General features: G+C 31.7%; 1 long non-coding RNA gene across 1 annotated transcript in view; it reads left to right on the top strand.

The window, feature by feature from the left end:
* Positions 1-13,710: 13,710 nt before the first annotated feature.
* LOC125612864 overlaps positions 13,711-23,058 on the top strand; it is a 20,286-nt gene continuing 10,938 nt past the window's right edge. Inside the window, exon 1 of the long non-coding RNA XR_007343339.1 lies at positions 13,711-13,919. This is a non-coding gene — a long non-coding RNA (uncharacterized LOC125612864). The remainder of the gene's footprint in view (positions 13,920-23,058) is intronic.

Below are 23,058 nucleotides of genomic sequence, written 5' to 3'. Positions count from 1 at the left end.
AAAGAATATCTAAATGCCATTTTATATGCTCTTTTTTAAAATCCAGATACATTTTCAAAGATTTATAGGTCCATTTCTTCAAGGATTATTTTGAAAAATGCCATTTAGATTAATTATTTTACTTTGAATAATTTTCTATTATCTTTAATAGGGAACACAGCTTGGGGATCATTTCAAGAGTCTTTGCCCTTGCAAGTGTACTTGGCGGAATAAAATAGGAACAGTGTTACAGTGGTTTAAAAAACTTAGAAACTTCAATATAAAATTAACAATTTTTGAAATATTCTAAAATGAGTAATTCAGTATAAATGCTGTTACAGAGAGAAAAGAATATGTGAGAAATACCTCATATAAAATGCAACTTATTCTTCTCTAATTCAAAGGTGCCATATACTTAGTTATCCCACTTTTCAAAGAGTGAGTTATCATTGAAGGACTCTCAATTACTTGTACTTAAAATAATTAGAATGTTGTGTTCGTCAGCTTTTCAGCATTGTGACAAAAATGTCCTACAAGAATAACTTAGAGGAGGAAAAGCTTATTTTAAGTTCACATTTTCAGAAGTTCAGTTCATGGTCCATCAAATCCATTGCTCTGGGCCTGAGATGAGGCTGCACACCATGACATTAGAACAAAAGGGGAGAAAAACAACTTCCTTCATGATAGCTGGGAAGCAGAGAGAGAGAGAGAGAGCATGCAAGGAGCCAGGGATAAAATTTATAATCCCTAATGCATTGCCCCAGTGATCCTTTTATTTCCACCATGCCCCACCTGCCTATAGTTACCACCTAGCAATCCAAATTATTAATCCGTCAAGTGGACTAAATCCCTAATTAGCTTACAGTTTTCTTAATCTAAATATTTCATTTCCTGCATGAAGATAGGATCTTTTGGGGACACCTTATATTCCCTTAACAGAGGTCATAGACCTTTATTAAATATCTTTACTCAAATCTACTCAAATAACAAATAGGGTATGTCAGAGGAAGTTGCAAGTGGATAACAATGGTACAATGATGTCATAGGATCTTCCCACTCTCTTTGGCACCTTAGTGGTGACTCACTTGCTCCAAAATGATTTTATCATTTTCTGTTATCCCCTTCATCACCTTTTCAAATTAAGAAAATATTTCCCCAAATTTGTGAAACCACTGCTAACTTTTTTCAACTGCTTAGTCAAAATCAGTGACTAAAACCATCATTAGTCTCAGGAAGGCAACCTCATAACTGCTTAGATGAGTCAGGAGCTGCCTATGAAATGGCCATGGAGTCACTCACTTTGCTTCTGAGTAAAGTTTAGGTATAAAGGATGACAGAATAAAATGAATTTTCTCTTGCGAAATTGAGAAGAGGAATAGATATGGAATAGAAAAACAACAGCAATATTCATTAAGGTCATTATTATGTTAGCATAAACTACACCTTATCGTTTTATAAGAACAACCTAAGAAATATATCTCAAAATAAATCCTAATTAGAATAAAACACATTTGAAATATGTATATGCATATGTCAAAATAAATTCTAATGTCATGTATAACTAAAAAGAATAAATAAAAATAAAAATAATTAAACAAATAAATCCAGAAACAAAGAATCTATCCCAGTTCCTAGTAATATCCCCTGAAACTAAAAGCAAATGTAAATTCCTCAGGGATATTTCTGAAAACTATAAAGTCAAATAGCTAAAAGAATATTTATGCTTTGGCCTTCCAGAAATGTTAATCAACTGACAGAGTTTCAAAGCCTGAAAATATGAAACTGAAATGAAACACTAATGCTGAAACACTAATAATTTCTTGATTTTAATATACACATTTCCTGATAATAGTGGAAAGCACATGACATTTTGAAGTGGATAACAATATGACCACATGTATTAACAAAAACTACTACAGCATTTTTTGTTTCATGGTTGCTTGAGTTATGCATGATCCCACAGAACTATGTGATTGGATTGTATATCTTAATATACACAGCATGCATAATGGATCATTCAAGATTTTGGTTTGACCATTGAAGATTTGAAATTGAATACACAAAAAATATGTTAAGAACTAATTTTTATTCTCATATGCCCTAACTTTGAACCATTATGCCAGTAGGTAGTGTTTTCATCTGAATTACTTAAAGAATTGTTTCTGTACAATCTCTTATCAGAAGCTAATTTCTGTAAGATCTTTTCATGCAATAGCATAATGTTATCCCTTTTTTTTTACAATATAAACAAGTGAGATTGCTGCTATATTGAAATTTAATAACATGCTTCACTGAATATAATGTGTTCCCTTGTTTTCTCTTTTATTTAATCTTCAAAAGGTACAGACCACCTAAAATTTAATATAATTATATTGGTGTATCTAAAACATAAAATATTAATATCACAGTAAGAAGGTATTAAGTATTCATTGTAAAACTTGTATGGTCTATAACAACTTTGAAGGATATTTTGTTCTTGGTGTATTTATTGTGCAAGTGGTAACAATGTCTGGATATAATTTTGTTATCATATAAATTTTACTGTCACTGTGTGTCTATATTTTCATTTATACATGCAAACTTAATTTGAAGAAAGCTTTAGAGCAGGCCTATGAATATTACATGTGTATATTAGAAATAAAAAAATGTAGTGGCTGTATACATTATTGAAAACTATCTTAGTAAGAGGTTGCACATTGAATAATTTTTTCTCTTCAAATTCTCCTCATTTTCATGTTAATGTCTTTGGAAATGTCACTTCAGTACTTTTGCTGTTACAAACTTTTCAACAACTATCCATAAATAATGCATCAGTGACAATATTGTTCTAATAACTTATTTACGCCATAATTAATTCACAGCTCTAGGCATATTTAAATAAGGGTCTTCTTTTTAAGTTAGTAGCTTTCAGTGCTGCCTGTATACAAAACCACAATAGTATGTATCCTGTGTTTATAGTTTGGAAATTGTACTCTACAAGAAATAAATGCTACCAAATAAATTACCTGAACTATCTGAATCTATGTTGGATTTTTCCCCCTACTCTCCCTTTAATTTTCTCTGGAGTTTTAATTGCCATCTATGGATTCTCTTCTCCTATTTCCTAATTCCCACTTTTCATGTGGAGGAGTTAATGGGGATATAATCTCATAATTAAAGCAGATAATTTTAATTTCTCTGATGACTCTTTATTTTAATAATCTTGTTAAGATTATGGTGTTTTATTTGTTACTGCATGTGAACATTTGGCTTGGTGGAAATAGCCTGTGCTATTGAGTCAATAAATAATTTAAAAAGCAGAATACTCTAACCAACAAAGTCTTGCTACTATATGTAAGACCAAAGTTAGAACTAACACTGTATAAATATATTACATGAACCAGAGTGAACATATCACCTATTTAATACAAGCCATCAAATAGAAGATAAAGCTTCATGAAGCCAGTATCAATTTCATATTTAATAAAGAATTGACCTTTACAGATTGGACAACAGCAAATTGCCATTCACAGCAACAAATGTAAAATTGTCAACACATAAACTAATTTACCAAGTACAACCATGACATTAGAAAGTTTGAAAGACTTATGAAATACTAACAGTCCCCATATGTATTTTAATACCTAAAAAGCTGCATAAATGCACCACGAAAGTTTTAACTTATGCTATTATTTCAGATGATGTAATTGTTAAGCAAACATCGCTTAGATTGTTTCCAAGAGCCCAAGAGTCTTTAAATTTGACTGGCCTTTGTGAGTGAGTCAAAGGCAGCAGTTCAGTATGGAGCAGTGACATGTCCTAATGAACTATATGCACTAAGTGCATTTCCAAGTTCTGAAACCTCTCTTCTTAGTTTAAAATTTTCTATTTATTATAATTTTTTAAAGGAAAAAACAGCTATAACTTTTGAAAGGCCTGATTACTGGTTATAGAGAAGAAAATCAGAAACTCAAGCAAGTAAGACCTAGTAACTCTCTTGTTTGAAAAGATTCTAATGGATCAACATTTCATATAAGGAAGAAAGTTAAATTATACATCCCAGTATAATTTTGATAAAATAGAATATGTCTTATTCTAATGAAAAGCCCATTTTTTAGCATTGTGAAAGCAATGTAGGTAAGCTGATAAAATTTGTAGAATAGCAAAAGTTAGTGTTCTGACTTACACTTTTTATAATGCATCTAGTGAAGTCCAAGAGTATTTTTTGTGAACATGGGAGTAATTACATCTGTTAATTAAGAATTAGTAGCTATGGAACCTGTCAATATCTTATCCAGGATAAAAAGGATAGCCCTCCTCTGTATAAATGATAAATGGGCACCAGGAAAAAAAAAAAAAAAACAAAGCTGTGTTTTAATTGTATCAGCTGTCATATATATTTGTAATAGGTTACATAGGATTCCTTTGATGAACTGAATGAAGTTTTTGTGTTGTTTTGTTTTGTTTTGATTAGACTACAGAGATTGAGTTTTACTATGAATCAACCAGTAGCTGTTTTTAATCCAAGAAAGTAAGTGTCTACTCTAATATAGTATATAGTGAAATTTCAGTGTTACAGAACAAAATTATCTGGTAATGGAAACCAGGACTTGGAATAGAGTTATCAAAGGAAGAAGAATTTTAAATAACTGCCATATAATGTAACATTATTAATTAGAAGCATTGGTGATCATAAAAAGAATAAGTCAAAGAAGGGAGCAAAAGGGGGGACATAGCACAAAAGAAAATCATGCACCTAATAAAATTACAAACACACACACACACACACACACACACACACACTCTATAAGTAAAAGATGAAATTGTCATTAGGTCTAATAAAGATATTAGGAATCTATTCTTTTTAAGTCAACAAATATATTCAGCAAAAAATACAATTCAGAAAGTATGAAACATATTGAAGTAGAAATAAATCAAAAAGAAAATGCTATTTATTGTCTAAAGAAAAAGTCTAGTTAAAATTGTTTTAGAACATATTACCATGTCTGTTATGGTTGAGATATTTGGTATTCCCAAAAAGCTCCTGTGTGAGATAATACAAGAAGGTCTAGATGCAAAATAATTGGGTTATGAGAGCCTTAACCTAATTAGTAAATTAATCTCCAGATGAGATTAACTGAGTGGTAACTGTAGGCTGGTAGGTCATGGCTGAAGGAGGTGGGTCATTGATGGTATGCCTTTGGGATATATATTTGTTGAGCTGAGCTTAATTGCTGTCTGCTTCTTGATCATGATGTGAACTGCTTCCATCTGCAACATTTTTCTGCTGTTGGAAGAGCCCTGAGGTATGGATCTGCTCATCTCTGGACTGACACCTCTGAAACTCTGAGCCCCCAAATAAACATTTCTTCCTAAAATTTTTCTTGCTAGGTACTTTAGTATTGCTAGATATTTTAGTCACAGAAGCAGAAAAGCTGACTAAAACCATATTTTTATTGTCATGATGAAATTATAATAAGAGTATTATGCGTGTTGAATCTTAAATAGTTAGAAAGATGAAAGCATTTCAGTTTGATGATCACCTAAAAATATAAATATTATGAAAGAATATACAGCAAGGGTGTTATATGTCATTCTATATAATGCAGAGGTAGTGTTAAAGTATACAGAGCACGTATAAGTGCAGATGTATTATCAAGACGCGCATAAGGGCTAGGGATATAGCTCAGTTGTAGAGTGCTTGCCTTGCATGTACAAGGCCCTCGGTTCTAATCCCCAGCACCACCAAAGGAAAAAAAAAATGCATAAGAAGGAAGATATAAAAAGCCAAAAATAAAAAAAAAAAGAAGCCAGAAAAAGTCGGATGTCATCACTGTGGTATGCACACTGAATGCATGAATGAAGATAAAAGTTTTTGACTACTTGCCCCCATCGAGTACACAATGGACTAGCTATGCAACATGTCTGCAGTGTCGAAGATAGTAATCCCTGTAAGGCCTGCAAGGTAAAGTCTCTGTCATTACCTATGGTCTATCCTGAAAATCACAAATAGGTTTGTGGTCATAGATATTATTGACGTCTAATAGTTTGTGACATTATTTTTAGATGGACTTTTAATATTTGTTTCCAATGTGTTATTTTTTAATCAATATTTGTAAAATAAGTCCAAAGAAATTTGAAAAGTAGAAAGGATTTAAAATGTGTATGTGTGTTTGTGCTAACAATATAGGTCATTATATATGTGCACAATAATGATAGAATTGCAGGATGGAATATTTATGTCCACTATTATACTCTAGTTGAAGATTTTAACACTTCTTAATTTGGTAGCCAGCTCATATAATATGTAGAATATCAGTAAGCATTATCAGTTCACCTGTATGCTTACCTATATTCTGCCTACTAGCACTAACCATTAACTTGACCTAATTGGTGTTTATGAGATACTTTACCCAATATTGGTAGAATACATATTCCTCTCAACCTCAAATAGAATATTAACCGTTATATATAAAAATTTTGGATATAAAACATACCTTTCAAGTTTAAAGATTATACCTAATAAGAATATGTCTCTCATTAAAGTGGAAATAGATATCAGAATTGGAAACATATAGAGAAAATTATCACATATTTGAAGAATTAACCCAAGTCTAAATAACACATGTATCACAGAAGATATTTCAAGAAATTTAAAAATATTTTGTACAAAATGAAAACACTATAATGAAAATATTTGGGACCTGATGTAAAATGTGAAATAAATATATAACACTGTGTGAATATATTAAAAAGAAAAATCTAAAATCAATAAACTAAATATCCATGATAAGAAAGAAGTGGAAAAAATATATAAGCCTTTGGAAGTGGAGGAAAAATAATTTAAAAAATTAGGAGAGAAGTAAATGAATTTTAAAATGGTTTATCAACAGGGAAAAATCAGCAAAATGTAATTTTTTTTTCTTTTCTTCTTGTAAAATAAATAAAATTATAACACGTATTCAGAGTAAGGAAGAAAAAAGGGAAAGACAAATTTCTAATATCAGAAATGAAGGAGGAGATTTTTTCCTTTTTTAACCTGGATTCTAGAGCCATGGGGACCTGCTCTTCATTGGGTTTTATTGGAGCAGGCCTGATATTAGACTCCAAAGCAAAATCCAGTGCTCACTAGTCTCTTTTTACCTCCAGAAGAAGGTATCACTCTCCATAATTTGTTGTCCATGGTTGGGAAAGTTGAGACATGGGTACAATGTAGAGTATTCCTTCCTACCCTTTTCAAAGTGTCTTTTATTTCTGTGTCACATACAGGTCCTCTAATATGCCAACTGTTTTCCTTGGCTCTTGTGGAAATATCTGTGCATGTGGTGGGCTGTTTGAATGGATATTTTTTAGATGGGGTGGAAGTTAGTACCTGGAAATTTTTATTCTTCCATCTTGCTGATGTTCACATCTATGTTACAAACTAATACTAGAAGCTGTCACATTATTTGATTTCAAAGACAGATTGTTTTTTTTAATATTCATTCATTCATTCATTTATTTTTTAGTTGTAGTTGGACACAATACCTTTATTTTATTTATTTATATGTGGTGTTGAGGATCGAACCGTGGGCCTCCCACATGACAAGTGAGCACTTTACCACTGAGCCACAACCCCAGCCTTCAAAGGCAGATTTTTGCGGGAGTTTTCAGTAACTGCATTCTAAGGAATGTACTTTGGTTTGGATGTAGGAGAAATTGTAAGTAAGGCAGACTCAAAAATCTAGCTATCAATTTCAGTCAACTTGTGTTTAAGTGAAGCAGGAACATGGATGGAATCAAAAGATCAGCTAGTAAGAATGATTTTATTTATTGTTTTCCAGATTATTTTTAAAATGAAGGATTCAATGGGTGAATCTGGCATACTAAAGTAAATGTTCCAGTAAAGAATGAAAAGTTATTTATTGTTCCTCCTCATCAATCTTCACTACCACTTAGTCACTTATTAAATCACTTAGAAAATATGATCTTGTTACATGAAAATATTTAAAAATCCCAAGAGAAATAGAAAAATGAAGTAAATTTTTATTTTTGGTGAGTAAAGAATTAAAAAATATATGTAATTTATATTTAATATTAGCTAAAACTCTGCAGGTCCCACATAAACGCATAAGAGAAAACAACTATATAAAAAGAAATAATTAAACCAGAGAAACAATTGTGGATCAGATCTGTCTTCAAACCACAGTTCATAATTTATTAATAACTTTGAAAATAAAGCTGTATGAAATATATCTTTACTTGTATTTTATGTTTAGCATTCTTTTAAGTACAGAATTTCTTTTATATCATCAACAAAATAATGTACCCTTGTAACAAACTTTAGTAGCATTCATTGAAACAGAATTCTCCCCAGAACCCAGTTTTTATTATAAACAAAGTGATGGAAATATTTGAAAATATATTGTTCCTGATCCTTGCTACTAAGTTTCTGAAGATACTTACAACTGTGTGTGCAGTATATAAGAACATAACCAGAAATGAATGGAGGGAAAAAATTCTAATATGTATGAAATTATTTTTTAAATTGATGCAATGAAATATCTTTAATATAAAAATCTAGACAATTATATACAAAATTAAAATTTCAATAATTTGAAGAATTATGTGATTTTGCCAAGAAAGTGAATAATTTACTTTTTCTTTTAGTGAATATATTTGTACTGCTTTTAAAATATTATTGACCATAAAGAATATAGATAATATATGTTTTCTATTATAATCTATTACATACTTATATCACAATACTTTTGAAATGTATGGGCTATTTTTTCGTAAAGCAGCTTCATATAATTTAGCCACAACTTTAAGACCATTGGATGACAATGATGAATGCCAATAGAATACACTATAAATTTTAAAATCCCTCTCTTCCAAAAGCTTACAAAGGACAATTTATTAAATATTAATCTCTAATTTCCATGAACTAGAGAAAAGCATAACCTCAGTATCAGTGTGTAGACATATATTTTGTTACTGAACATCACCTTTATATTGTTAATAAAATACCATTATCAGGACAGAAGAAAACAGGGTTACTAAAACCTAAAAAGTAACATATTTTGGTCAACTTCTCTATAATGTAAAGTATTTGGTTCCTTACAGTGAAAATATCACACAAAGTACCTTCTCTGAGTGTGAAAAATACACTGATAATTACTTGACCTGAATGAATTATTATAATCTCACAATGCTGTCATACTAATTATCATTTTGCAATGTTTCTTTTAGATTTTAAGTAAAAGGATATTTGTAAGAAACCACAGTGCATCTCTTATCCCAAAGTAGTTACCCAATAAAGATATTCTGAATTTTTTTATATACACATCCATTTCTAAGAAATAGCTATAACAATTATGAATTTCAAAACAAATTAAAAAATAATTTATATCTTTCAACAAATTTGATAAAGTTTCAAATAAAGATGAAGTATTTGTTGGCAATACTTTAAACTCTCCATTTATTTTTTAAAAAGAGAGAAATACATTTTTAAGAAATAATATGTAATTTTCTAAAGAATGACATGCCCTTTTGGAATACACTTTTTAAATTTTCTTCAAACTTAATTCCTGTTCTGGTATTGAATTTCTTAAATCTCACTTCCTCATACATGCTTTACTCATTGTCTTCCTCATCTCAGTAGCAACTTCATTCTTTAGTTTCTTAGCAAAAGCAAGGAAGCACACAAAAACCCAATGTCATTATTTTGCCCTCCTTTTTTGCATCATACTCCGTTGTGCTGTCTGCCTGGAAATCTTATGGGACCTATTTTGAAAATAAATCCTGAATCTTCTGATTTTCACATTCTTTGTTGTAAGATCCTGTCTGGAAACTATCTTCTCTAACTGATTACTACCACAGCCTTCTGGTTATTGCATTAGCTCCTAGTTGCTGGAGTAGCCCCTGCTTATTGATATGGCTGGGTGATTTTTGCAGTAGTCAGTAATTATTACAGTAGATCTACATTACTGTATTATCGAGTAGACTCCTTATCATTGCAAAAGTCTGTTTATTAAAGTAGACTCTTAACTGTTCTTTTTTTCCACCATTGTTCCTCTTCAGTTTCTTCTGAACACTGTAGTCCGCATGATTTTGTTAAACGTGGTTAGATCACATTAAGGCTCTGCTGAAAATCCCCCAGTGCTTCTTATTTCACACACAATAAAAGCATGCCAGTTCTCTATCTAGGATTAAATTCTTTCTTGTGCTCTCATAGTCTTTCTAGCCAGACTGGATTCCTTCATTTGCCTCAAGCATAGCAAGAATTCTTCTATAGGTTTTGGAGATTGCCCATTTATTGACTCCACACATAGAAATCATTTACTCCCTTAACTCAGGTCCTCTGTTTTGAAACATCACATTCTGTTTAAAGTTTCTCAGATCTTATTAAAAATACAGCTATATCTAAACACTCTTTGTCCTTTTTCTTTGCATTACATTTTTATTAGTACATATTATATTCGGTTATACAACACATTTTTCTGGTTTGTTTTCTCTTTGTCCCAAATGGATGAGAGTTCAATAAAGAGGGTTCTTCCCAGTTACGTTCATTACTACATCCAAAATCCTATGTTTCAAAATATACATACGTATACAGTTATGTAACAGTTAATTAATATATCTCTGTGTGATTGAAAGCTTATCTAATGAAAGATCCAGAAAAAAGACACAAACACATCTGCTGTACTTCATCATGGGTACAAGACTTAAAAAGCGAATGGACTTGTTGAAACCAACACCTTTCTGGATAATTCTGCCTGATTTGAGGCATCTAAGGCAAGGATGTCCTCATTATTTTACATATGTGCCACTATTCACATTTCTCCCATTTTTTTAATATTTATTTTTTAGCTGTAGATGGACACAACACAATGCCTTTATTTTTATGTGGTGCTGAGGATCGAACCTGGGTCCCGCCCGTGCTAGGTGAGCACTCTACTGCTGAGCCACAATTCCAGCCCATTTCTTCCGTTTTTGATGTTTATCTAATATGACTCAGAATTTGGGAAAAAAATGTACTTATGGAAGACAACAAGGTTCATCTTCTTGTGGGAAAGCACTTGTGACTGGTGGAAAGTCATGCATTGTAAAGTCTGGAAATCTTCGCCTAGACAGTGGGTTAGACCTCCAGCAGGCAAACCTATTTACCTGACAGTTTGCAGGCAATCTTCTCTGAGAAATGTCTAGGTTGGAAATAGAAGACAAATTAGGGACTATGATGGATTAGTGAAGACAATTTGCTGGGATTGCCATGTAAGATTAGTTTCCATGGTCCCTACACAAGTCTTCTTGGATAACTCAAATTCTTTAGTACACTCTGATAATATACAGAGCCCAGAGAATGCAGTAGTAAGACAGTAAAAGGATATTCACACCAATAAACACAGCACAGAGAGAGCCATACCTTAACAAATAAGACCATCTGTCATTAAGTTACAGCACAATGGAGAATAGCAACCCCAAGTGGAATTAGGACCCATAGTTAAGAATATATTCTAGAGTGAATGGTTCAGATGTAGCGAGGGGGTGGGGAGCAACATTTATTCCTAAAATGGATTTGGAGAAGTAGACTGAGAATAGAAGAAAATTGAAAAGCATTAAAAGTAGACTTTTTTTTTCCCAAAGGGTCTTCATATCCTAAAAATTGATATTTGAATACAAGCATGTTGAATTTCATTGATGATTTTCCTAAGCAAATATAAATAAATGTATAGGACCCCGTTGCAACTACAGACATATGATGCAAATATGTTTCTTTTAGTCAGCTTTTTCACTGCTGTAACTAAAGTATCCCACCAGCAAAATTATAGAGGGAGAAGAGTTTATTTGAGGGTTCATGGCTTTAGAGGTCTTAATTTATAGAAAGCAGCTCCATTTCTCAGGGCTTGAGATAATGCTGAACATCATGATGGGAGAGGGTGGTGGAGGGAAGCAACTCACATCACTGTGATCAGGGAGCAAAAAGAGAAGCTCAACTCGCCAGATACAAATATATACCCGAAGCCAGACCCCAATTCCCATCTCCTCTAGAAACACCCTACCATTTCAGTTACCACTCAGTTAATCCCTATCAAAGGAATAAATTACTGATTGAGTTACGACTGTTACAACCCAATCATTTCTTTCCTGAACCTTCTTGCATTGTCTCGCACATGAGCTTTTGGGGGATACCTCACATCCAAACCATAAAAATGTGAGGAGAGTAGATTCAACGTAGTTTTAACTGCTTAGACTGAACAGACATCTTTGTGCTTCTTGGTATATAGATCACTCTATTTCCATGCCTATTTTTTAGTGAGAATATGTCTTCTCTAATCAGTGCTCATTGATTCATCACCATCTATTGGAAATGAACATAAAAGTCAATCAAATTTGATGATTTTGACACAGGAAACAAAATCCCCATAATTACATAGGTGAACAAATTAAATGGACTACTTTTGGGGAAGCATAGCTAAGTTTCCATGTGGATTTTGAATGTTTTTCTCCACTTTTTAAAAAAATAACTTTATTTTATTTGTTTATTTATTTATTTTTTTTAATGTGGTGCTAAGGATCCAACCCAGGGCCTCACACTTGCTAGGCATGTGCTCTACCACTGAGCCATAGTCTCAGCCCTTTTTAATATGAGTTGAGAATAAATAGGTAACAATGTAGAGACGAAAGCTTTAAAATTTGTTATATTTAAAAAAACAATTAGAAACTTAAAAATATTCTATATAATTTTCTAACGTAATTATTGAATTAAATTTTGTTATTTTTTTGTAAAAGCATGTTTCATATTTATTAATCCCAATGGCCTATAGTAATTACCAAAACATCTTCCCCCCAATATAGTGCTGCTTCTCAGAATTCTGCTGACTAGTAGTTATTATATTTATCATGTGTATACTCATTATAGTTCTTTCATGCATCATACCATTTAGGAACATCTGTAGTCCAACCCCTGTAAGAACCTCTGTAATGCTCAAAAAATATTAAAACATCGATTTAAATCTTGTAATTTGTTAGAATAAACTCAGTATTGCAATTAGTTGGACTCCTCTTTAACAACAGCAACCTACAGAAAAGTTAAGAAATGTAATTCAACTGTAATGGCTATTAGAATGTGTGAGAACATAAAACACCAATCTATATTAACTAGTCATATTAACCTAATAGTAATTTTGAATTTATTATATTCCTTCTGTTTTATATGAATTTTAAAAGTCAAGTTAACTATCAAAAAGATGATTTGTAACTTGAGTTAAATTTTAAGTTTATATATTTCATTTATGGTGATTTGGATGTATTGTTTTTTCTCAGTACTGTTTTGTTACAGGTAGCAAATTTGTGAATCTACAATTGATTTTTAATATTCCAATCTATTTTTAATTGTACTTATTATTCAAGCAGCTACTATTTATATTTTCTTTCAAATCATTCTTTTAAATCATTAAGGATATTTTGGAAAATTAAGATAAATTTTTATTCAAAGATTTTTTAGTATCATTATACATTTTTATTTAATGTTCTTGGGATTAAATCTTTCAGGTAATTTGGTCCTTTTTAAAAAAAGTTAGCTTTGAAGGACCTCAAGACCCCAGGCCCAACATTAGGAAATCTAACATTAGGTAATCTAACCCCTGGGCCTTGAAGCTGCAAGATGCTCCCTTACACAACCCCCATGTCAAAACCCCTCCAGCAGCACGTAGCATTTCAAGTCTTGCACAATGCTACCACAAGATGTTCCATATAGATAACCCTAATGGTCAAACTTGAGCAAACAGGAGAAAAACAGGAACTAAAAGGACAGGATGCAATTTTATGGTTTTTCCGAGAACAAAAAGTTGAAAAACAAGTTTACCCCCTAGGTGACCCAACTGCTGGATTCAGAGGGACCAATAGAAAGACTGTTGCTGTGCTAAGCTAAGAACTAACCCACTTGTTCCCTATAAAAGATCTGTACCCCAAAGCCCGGTGTGCCAGTCCACCAAGGCTCCAGCTGAGGTATTGCTGTGCACCCGCAGGCGCCTGTGTGAGAATAAACGCCTCCTGCTTTTTGCAGCCAGTGTCTCACGTGGTTCTTTCCGGCTTTGGGATCTGTGGATCTTTCAGCTTCTTTTGTTAATTACTTGCCCCATACCCTGTTCTTCTGCTCATTTTCCTAACTATTTATTTTAAACTCAAAGATTATTATGTATCCTTTTTTCTATCATCCTTATGACATCAATGCAGGCAAAATGCAGTAGTAATTTTGTAGTGTTTTCTGCTTTTAATATTTTGTCAGTTTCTAGAAAGTTTCAGTAATATAGTGAATATTGGTGTGAGATAAATTTTACTGTTTGAAAAGTCTCCAGGTATTTCAGTTTGGCTCTTGTTTTTTTTTTTTTTTTTTTTTTTTTTTTTTTTCACAGATCAGAAACTGAAGAGGCAGACACACAGTGATTTAACAAAGTTTACCTAGGAAGTTAAAGGAATGCTTATAACTCAGAGGTATAAAAACTTAATTTGGAATGGGAATTGAATAATTTGAGTAATTAATATTTTAGTAAGTCCATCTTATTTTTACAATATATCTCATAATTCTTTGCTATCTTATGTACTTTGTATATATTCACTCAGAGAATTTTCAAATTCAGTTTCACTTAATAAAAAGTTACTATCAGTCATTTTTATGGACTAAAAAATGAATTATGAAAAGATTTAGATATATATTTGGGGCCACGTATTAGACATGTGGTTTTAAATAAGTTTTATTTGCTTTCACACCCAATTTTTTAAAATTAATTCTGTACTTATGACGACTTTGACATGCAGAATATCCACAACAGAGCAGTGTTGTTTCTTCTCTTTACTCTCCGCCTCAGATCTACTTGAACATTATTTGCTTCAACCTGCAAACTTGTTATCCTTCTTCTTTGCATTATTTCTTCAATTTCGCTTCCTAGCCAAGCCCTATCTATTCCTAGATCATTAAATCTTGGAATTGAATGGGACCTTGGAGTCTGCTCTAACTCTTTCATGTTACATATGAGGAAATTGAAACCCAGATACTTAAAATTACTTGCCTTGGGCCCAGCAGCTATTAGATGGTAGGACAACAAATCAAAGCATATCTTCTAAAAGATATATACTCCTGACAGTGCACTTTTTTTTCTTTCACAAAATGTTTTTTTGTACAATGGTAAAACTATGTCAATCTGAAATTTTATAAAATGATTTCTAAAATCTTGAAAGAACAATCTGATTTTTAATTTCTTCTCCAAAAATGACTACTAAATTTGACCTTACAAGAGTGAGTATTAACCTTTGTAAAATATTGGTTGCTTTCTTATAATGGAAATAAGAGTAGCAATTATACTATTGTATGTTTCAAGTCCATGAGTGGTAACTGACATAAGACATAAAGTAATAGTATCTTTGTTTTTTCATTAAATCATGAGTTAAGACAGTTGAAATATCTCCACTACACATCCTTCAGTTACAAACGAGCATAAACATTCCATTGTTTCATGTCATTCCTCTCTTTCCTAGGAAATCCTAAGAATCCTCTTATAGGTCTTCTCCATTCAACCAGACAGAGCAAAAATTGAAATGTAGAACATCCTGCAGATAGTTTTACAACATGACTTGAGTGAATGAATGTATATTATTTCAGATAACATTACAATGAGCCAGAATTCACTTATTTACCTCATGTAACTATAAGGAAGACTGGGAAATATAATCTATCAGTATCTCTAGGAATGGAAATGAAATTGGTGAACATTATGGCAGTACAGAACTAAAATTAAGTTCTACTTTAGTTCACCACCAAATGGGAAAATATTCTCATATTAAGGGTCAAACCTTGTCCATATCAAAAGGATCTAAGAAAAATGATAGATGATACAATAAAAAAATCTGAGTCATAAATTTTGTAAATTATAACTTATCCCAACACATTATTTATATATAATATACACAAATTATTCATTCATGTATACTCAAATGATTCTACTCTAGTGAGCAAGATCCTGTCATTAATATTTCAATCTGTATTCAATGTCTGCTTTGTGTCAAGGTGAACACTTGGTATATTTTACTACATTACTTTGTCCAATGATAGTATAGCTTGTGTCCAACACTGAAGTTTTTAGTATTTCTCTATGGATTATCTCATATTTATAGTTTAAATATTGTTTGGCAGGTTTATGTAAGTAAAATAAAAAGATCTTCAATGGTAGTAATTCTGTGTCTCTCAGATAGAAGTAAACATTTGAAATGATAAAGAAAAATTTCTGTACCTTCTCTTGAGTGAAAACTTATCTTTATGTGTATTTTAACATGCATAAAAAATGTTTTCCAACTATCTGTTTCTTTGGTAAGTAAAAGCAGAAATAATTACATATCTCTAAACCTTCTTCTAATTAAAATGAACTAAATGAAAATACAGGATTTTAAGCAATAGGTGTTTGCTATATAGAGCCATTAAAACAAATTTTATATTTTGATCTATTAAATTTGATCATCTGCCAGAACAAAAATATAATTGTAGTTTTAAATTATCAAAACCTTGAGAAACAGCACAATACTAAAAATCTCCTGGTACATTTACCCAGCAACTAACTTTACATCGTTTTTCCTCTGGAAAATGACTATTACAAGACTGGTGCCCTAAGACTTACATTACATGTCTTTCCCTCCAACTATAATTGACTTGGTAATGGTAGGCAGCTGACAATCAAAATTTATCTCTGGGACACAGAGAAAGTTCATGTACTACATTCAGTTTTAGAATTTCTTGTTTGTTTTTTATTTTGTGATGTGGTTATAAGTTTATAGTTTAACATAAACTCAAATTTCAGACCACTTTATTCTCCCTTGTAAGTTAAGTTATTCAGAAAAGTGAGTTGAGAGAAAAGCAATTAAGCTGATTTACAGAAAGAAAAACAAAATGCTTTGTCCAATGACAGTATAACTTCTGTCCAACACTGAAGTTTGTAGTATTTCTCTATGGATTACCTCATATTTATTGTTTAAATATTGTTAGGCAGGTTTATGTAAGTAAAATAAAAATATCTTCAATGGTATTAATTCTGTGTCTCTCAGATAGAAGCAAATTTAGTATATGAATAGTATGCCCATTCAAGGCAGCAGACATTTTATAATTTGAACAACAAATTAAGAAAGACCATGTAACAGTATAAGCAAGAATGATCTTAGTCTTTAAAAATGTAAAATATTGAATGCATTTTGAATTTCTGTGCAGTAGTGGTTCAAACACTGGCAGCATTGTAGTGACTTGTTTTAAAAAAATACAATCTGTATTCTGAATGTTTCCACATATTTACTGCCCTCAGTTCCTACTGAGAATTGAGCATACATATGAGAAGGAATGTAGTGCCCAGAAGGTTTAAAGCTGTTGAAGAACTGGTCTGTGGATTTATTAGGGGAAAACCTATTTTAGCTCATCGTGAATGAACATAACACCAATAAAGAACTTATGGTCTCGAGGTGCAGAAGTGTAATTTTCTCTTCGTTATTAGCTATAATTGGTGAATGTATTAATATTTTCATCTCTCAAGGAGAGGTACTATCACTTGTTATTAGCTTCACAAATAGATGTAACGGTAACACCCTTTTCACAAACTGGCAGGTTATGACATTTGAATGTCATGGTTTATTTGAAGGAAAGGGAATATTGTTCTTAGTTAGAAATGGAAACCTTCTCCTCATTAACAGGATTATAGCCAGAAATCTTTCCCAAGGACAAAATTATAGCTGCCTCCTCATTTATCAAGTGAGGAAATTTCTGTTATGAGGACCTCTATGCTATAGGTAGCACAGAATACAATTAAGTAATTCATAGGTTTAAAATAAACATTTCATTCAGGAGTTTAAGAATGGCTGTTATCATCTGTAAATGATATCCTGACCTTTTACAGAGACCAAACCATTAACAGAAAATGAATGAATGTAAAGGGAGGAAATACAAATATTTTGCCAAATTAATAGTGCTTAGCACTTTCCACAGGAAAGCCATAATTCTGTTTATATCCATTTCAAATATACATTTTACTGACTCTCAAACTTGTTCCAAGATTTAATGTTTGTATGCCAAAAGAATAACTGTTTACATTTTTCATAATGGATTATCTTAATGTTCTTAGCATTGTTATTTTCCCTGTCCCAGTCATGCTTGGATAAATCATTGATAATTCAACCCAATTCAAAACAAAGGAATAGAATTTTACTCACTACTGCTAAGGAAATTATGGATATTTCCAGTTTTCATACCTATATCTCCCTTCCTTTCATCCTCCCTCCCTTCCTTTCTTCCTTTCATTTTCTTTATTTACTGAAGGGTTTCTTCTTGATGATAAAAAGCCAATTTTTATTTTTTAATTTCACATCCATGGAGCTGGATCTGAAGGTTGCCTGCGAAATTTTTAACATGATTATATCTGTTCCACACATCATATCGAGAGTTATAATAGTCCTGATAAGCAGGTATAAATAAAACAAGAATAAATTCTTGCAATAATCTTCAGGGGATCCAGTTATGATAACAGGTTCTTGGTTTGCTAATCCTCAATTGAGCAAAGGAAAGGTTTGGTTTTGCCAATGTGACAAGGAAGAAAATGTAATCTCTGCTTTCTGGAAAAGTAAATCTTTCATGAAATGTTGTTTAATCTTGTTCTTGTCATATGGAAGATGAAAATAAAACTCTTAGATAGAATGCACATTCATTGTGTATCAAATATGTGAAATATCACTCAAATATTTGTTTATTTTTACTATATTATCTATATATTATTCTTTTACATATTCCCACAACTGGCTTCTTGTTTACTCAAGGGCATTAACTAGATGTTAGAAAGTTTATAGACGTCAATATTCAAGATCCCCATTAGCCATACAGTTTTTAATGTTATAAATTCTACAAGGGACATTTTCCATAATTGATATATTTATCTTAAAGTCATTATTCTATTATTTTTAAGGTATAAGAAAAACACTTTTGGGCTGGGGATTTGGCTCAAGCGGTAGTGCACTCTCCTGGCATGTGCGGGGCCTGTTCGATCCTTAGCACCACATAAAAATAAAATAAAGATGTTGTGTCCACCGAAAACTAAAAAATAAATATTCAAAAATTCTCTCTCTCTCTCTCTCTCTCTCTCTCTCTCTCTCTCTCTTTAAAAAAGAAGAAAAACACTTTTCCAATATATATGAAATTGGGTGATCATATTTCATTTTGAGAATATAACAAAAGTGTACACTAATTATATACATATATAGAAACTTATTGTCAACTGTTCTCTTCAGAAATGGGACTTTCCAGGTAGACCAAACGTATCCTTCTTGATTCTAACTTAGATTATATATTATTTTATGAAAGAGGGTTAACTATTTGGGGCATACTTGGCCTGAATTGAAAAATGTAGAAGCTGGTAGACTAATTTCCATGGCTCTTAATGTCCTTAATGCATTTTAAAGCTATCAAACTTTTGCAGGTTCATAAATAAAGAGTAAAAAAAGTTCCACAAAAATTTTCACCAAAAAATGATAATTCCCCTATGCATATTTTTGGATGCCATCATTTACATTTTCTTCAATTTATTCTTTTATTTTCCAGTGTATCTTTAAATAACATAATTTTATTGATTATTTTGATTTTTTTCATGAAGATTATTACATTCAATATAAAAAGTAAAATCTAATTCTCTTACCATTTTCCAATCCAATGACATGCCATAAAATGACTATACTTCTGTAAGAAAACAATTGTTCCTGGAAAAAAAAACACATTAAATTCTTGTAGAATTTACTTATTTTTCTGTTCATCTATCAATCATTTATCATTAAACACTCCCAAATATGTAGGAGAATGTATATGTGTGTGCATGAGAGTGTACTGTACCTAACTCTCTCTCTCTCTCTCTCTCTCTCTCTCTCACACACACACACACACACACACACACACACACAGGAAGAGAGAGAGAGAGAGAGAGAGAGAGAGAGAGAGAGAGAGAGATCAATAACAAGACAAAGTGTTTTATATTCTGAAAGCTGTAAAAAGCCACCCACTACTTACAACTTCAGTCTTTTTCCAAGAATAAGCTTCCCTCTGGGAGTTACTATTTAGTTGTCTGGCTAGAATATTGAAGAATTACACCAAGAATTTATTAGGGAAATCTCTCAGGTCCAAGAGAGCAAATAGTCCTACTGATATTGACCAAAGAGTTTCCTAAGACCAGTAAGCTAGATAAAAATTGAATGAATACCACAATCAACCTTAAGTGTGAGTGAGAGAGAGAGAGAGAGAAAGAGAAAGAGAGAAGAGAACTGTTCTCCCTTAAGCAGACTTTTAACCAATTGTGCTGTTTCTTTAACAAAACTTCTCCCATTTCAGAGTTTCTGGTACTTTTATTTCCAAGGATTTGGGGACATTCTATTCCTTATAATATGGACTTCTACCTCTCCCAATTGAGCTATCCTATTTTCTTGTTGTGAGTTAGTACTGGTACAAATGTTTTTCAGCCGTGCTTTAAAACTTGATTGCTCTGTCTCTCCCATTTCTCTTATTCCCAAGTGCCCATAACTTTTTATTTTTAATATCAATGTGAAAAAATCAATTGATTTATATAAACTATTTTTTTAAAGAAGCAAGGTCTAGTTTTTAATTTAAGAATTTTTCATACTGTCACCAAATTTGTACCTATATCAGCCAGATATTTATAAGTCAATAACTGAGCTATCTAAAAAGGAACAATCAAATAACTATATCGATACACACAGAGAAAAGCACTTGACAAAATCCTACGCTTACTTATGATGAAAAAAAATTCAAGGATTAGAGAGTAGACTCCTCAAATTTATTAAAAAATTACTACAAAAAATCCACATGACTAACATCATGCATTGTGGTGAAAAACTAGTAATCTTTCACTAACACCAGGAACAAGGCAAAGATGTGCCTTCTCACCACTCTTATCAATATCATACTGCACATTCTAGCCAGTATACTAAGAAAGGGAGATACAGGGTATGTAGATTTGAAAGAAAAAAATCTGCTTGACAATTACAAAATCATCCAAGTAAAAATTCTGAAATAATTGCCCAAGGAAATAAGTTATTATATCAAGTTTACAGGATATGATGTTAATATGTAAAAATCATTCACTTTCCTATGTACCAGCAATGAACAATCCAATTTGAAATTAAAAAGCATGGTACTATTACATTGTCAAACCCCCAAATAAAGAAATACTTAGGTATAAATCTAGCAAAATATGTGCAAGATCTACATATAAAAGTATAATGTAAGAATTTAAGTAAATCAAACAATGGAGAGATACTTTATGTTTATGAATAGATAAACAGAACATTCTTAAGACACTGTTGATCTATAGATTCAATGAATTCACTATTAAAACCCCAGAAATTATTTTAGGTATTGAAAAACTGATTCTAAAATTTACATGGGAAGGAAAAACCAGAAAAGCTAAAACAATATTAAGATTAAAGAACAACATTGGAGACAGTTATTGCGGAAAGTCAAGAATTAACAAAGCTACAGTAATCAAGATTGATGTGATATTGGTAAAAGAATACACAAAAAAATAGGATAAAGACACCAGAAATATATCCAATAGATATAGTCAACTGATATTTTACAAATTAAAAGAGAATAAAGTTAACCCTTCAACAATGGTCCAGAAACAACTGGACCTCCATATGACAAACTAAAATAACATAAAAATAAAAACTTGGATCTACATAAAACTTGTGCATCTCACAAAAATTAACACAAAATAGATCTTAGGCCTGAATGTAAAACATGAATCATACTAATAGTAAATAATATCAAAGAAAACTTCTATGTCCATGGATATGAGGGTGACTGACAGAGCATCAAAAGAAGATACCTGGAAGAAACAATTGACAGAATGGACTTCATTAAAATTATAAATTGATGTTCTTTGAAGGACAACGTCAAGAGAATAAGAAGAAAACACACAGATCAACAGAAAACACACATCAGAAAAAGCATGGCTATCCAAAATACCCAAGGAACTTTTACAATTCAACATTAGAAAAACAAACAATTGGATTCAACATAAATCACAGAGACATGGAAAACGAGCATGTGAAAATACCACATCAGATGTCATCAGAGAAAAGTGAATTAAACGACAATACTGCTAACCACTGCTTACAATGACCAAAGTCTGAAACACTGTAATAATTGTTGCTAAGGATTTGGATTAATAGTAATTCTCATTTGTTAATGGTAGAAATACAAAGGGTACACTGGCTTTGGAAGACATTTTGGTTGTTTCTCTTAAAAGTAAACACTCTTATCATATAATCAAGCAACAATGCTTCTCAGCATTGATACAATGTAGTTGAAAACATATTCACATTAAAACCTGCACATGGGTATTTACAGCAGCTCTTTTCATAATTGCCAATATTTGGAAACCACCATGATATCCTTCAGTGGGTGAATGGAAAAACTTTAGTACATCTAGACAATGGCATATTGTTCAGTGATAAAAAGAAATTAGCTGCAAACTAAGAAAAGACAGAGAAAATATGAATGCACATCACTAAGTGAAACAAGCTAATCTGAAAAAAAAAACTATATACTGTGATTCCACCTATATGAACAAGAAAAGGCAAATATATTAGGATATAAAATGTTCAGTGTTTGCCATGGCATAGAGAGAGGGGTAGGATAAATAGGTGGATTATAGAAAGTTTTAAGGAAATGAAAGCATTTACATGATGCCATAATTGTGGATGTATATTGTTATGTATTTGTCCAAACCAGTAAGATATAAGACATTAAGAGTGAACTTTAATGTAAACTACATTCTTTGTCTGATTATGGTATGTTAATGTAGGGTAATCAGTTGTCACATGTGTAGTACTTTGGTGAAGGATTATGATAATGTGGAAGGATTTACATGTTTAGGTAGGGTAGGGAATATATGAGAAATCTCTGTACCCTCCTCTCAATTTTGGTTGTGAGCCTAAAACTACTTCAACAGATACACACCTATGTATGTTATTTACATATATATATATATATATATATATATATATATATATATATATATATATATATAA

Source organism: Marmota marmota, unplaced genomic scaffold, assembly GCF_001458135.2.
Source record: "Marmota marmota marmota unplaced genomic scaffold, marMar, whole genome shotgun sequence".
Lineage (NCBI taxonomy): Eukaryota > Metazoa > Chordata > Mammalia > Rodentia > Sciuridae > Marmota > Marmota marmota.
Note: the sequence above shows the minus strand (reverse complement) of the source record. Positions and strands in the feature narration are given on the sequence as shown.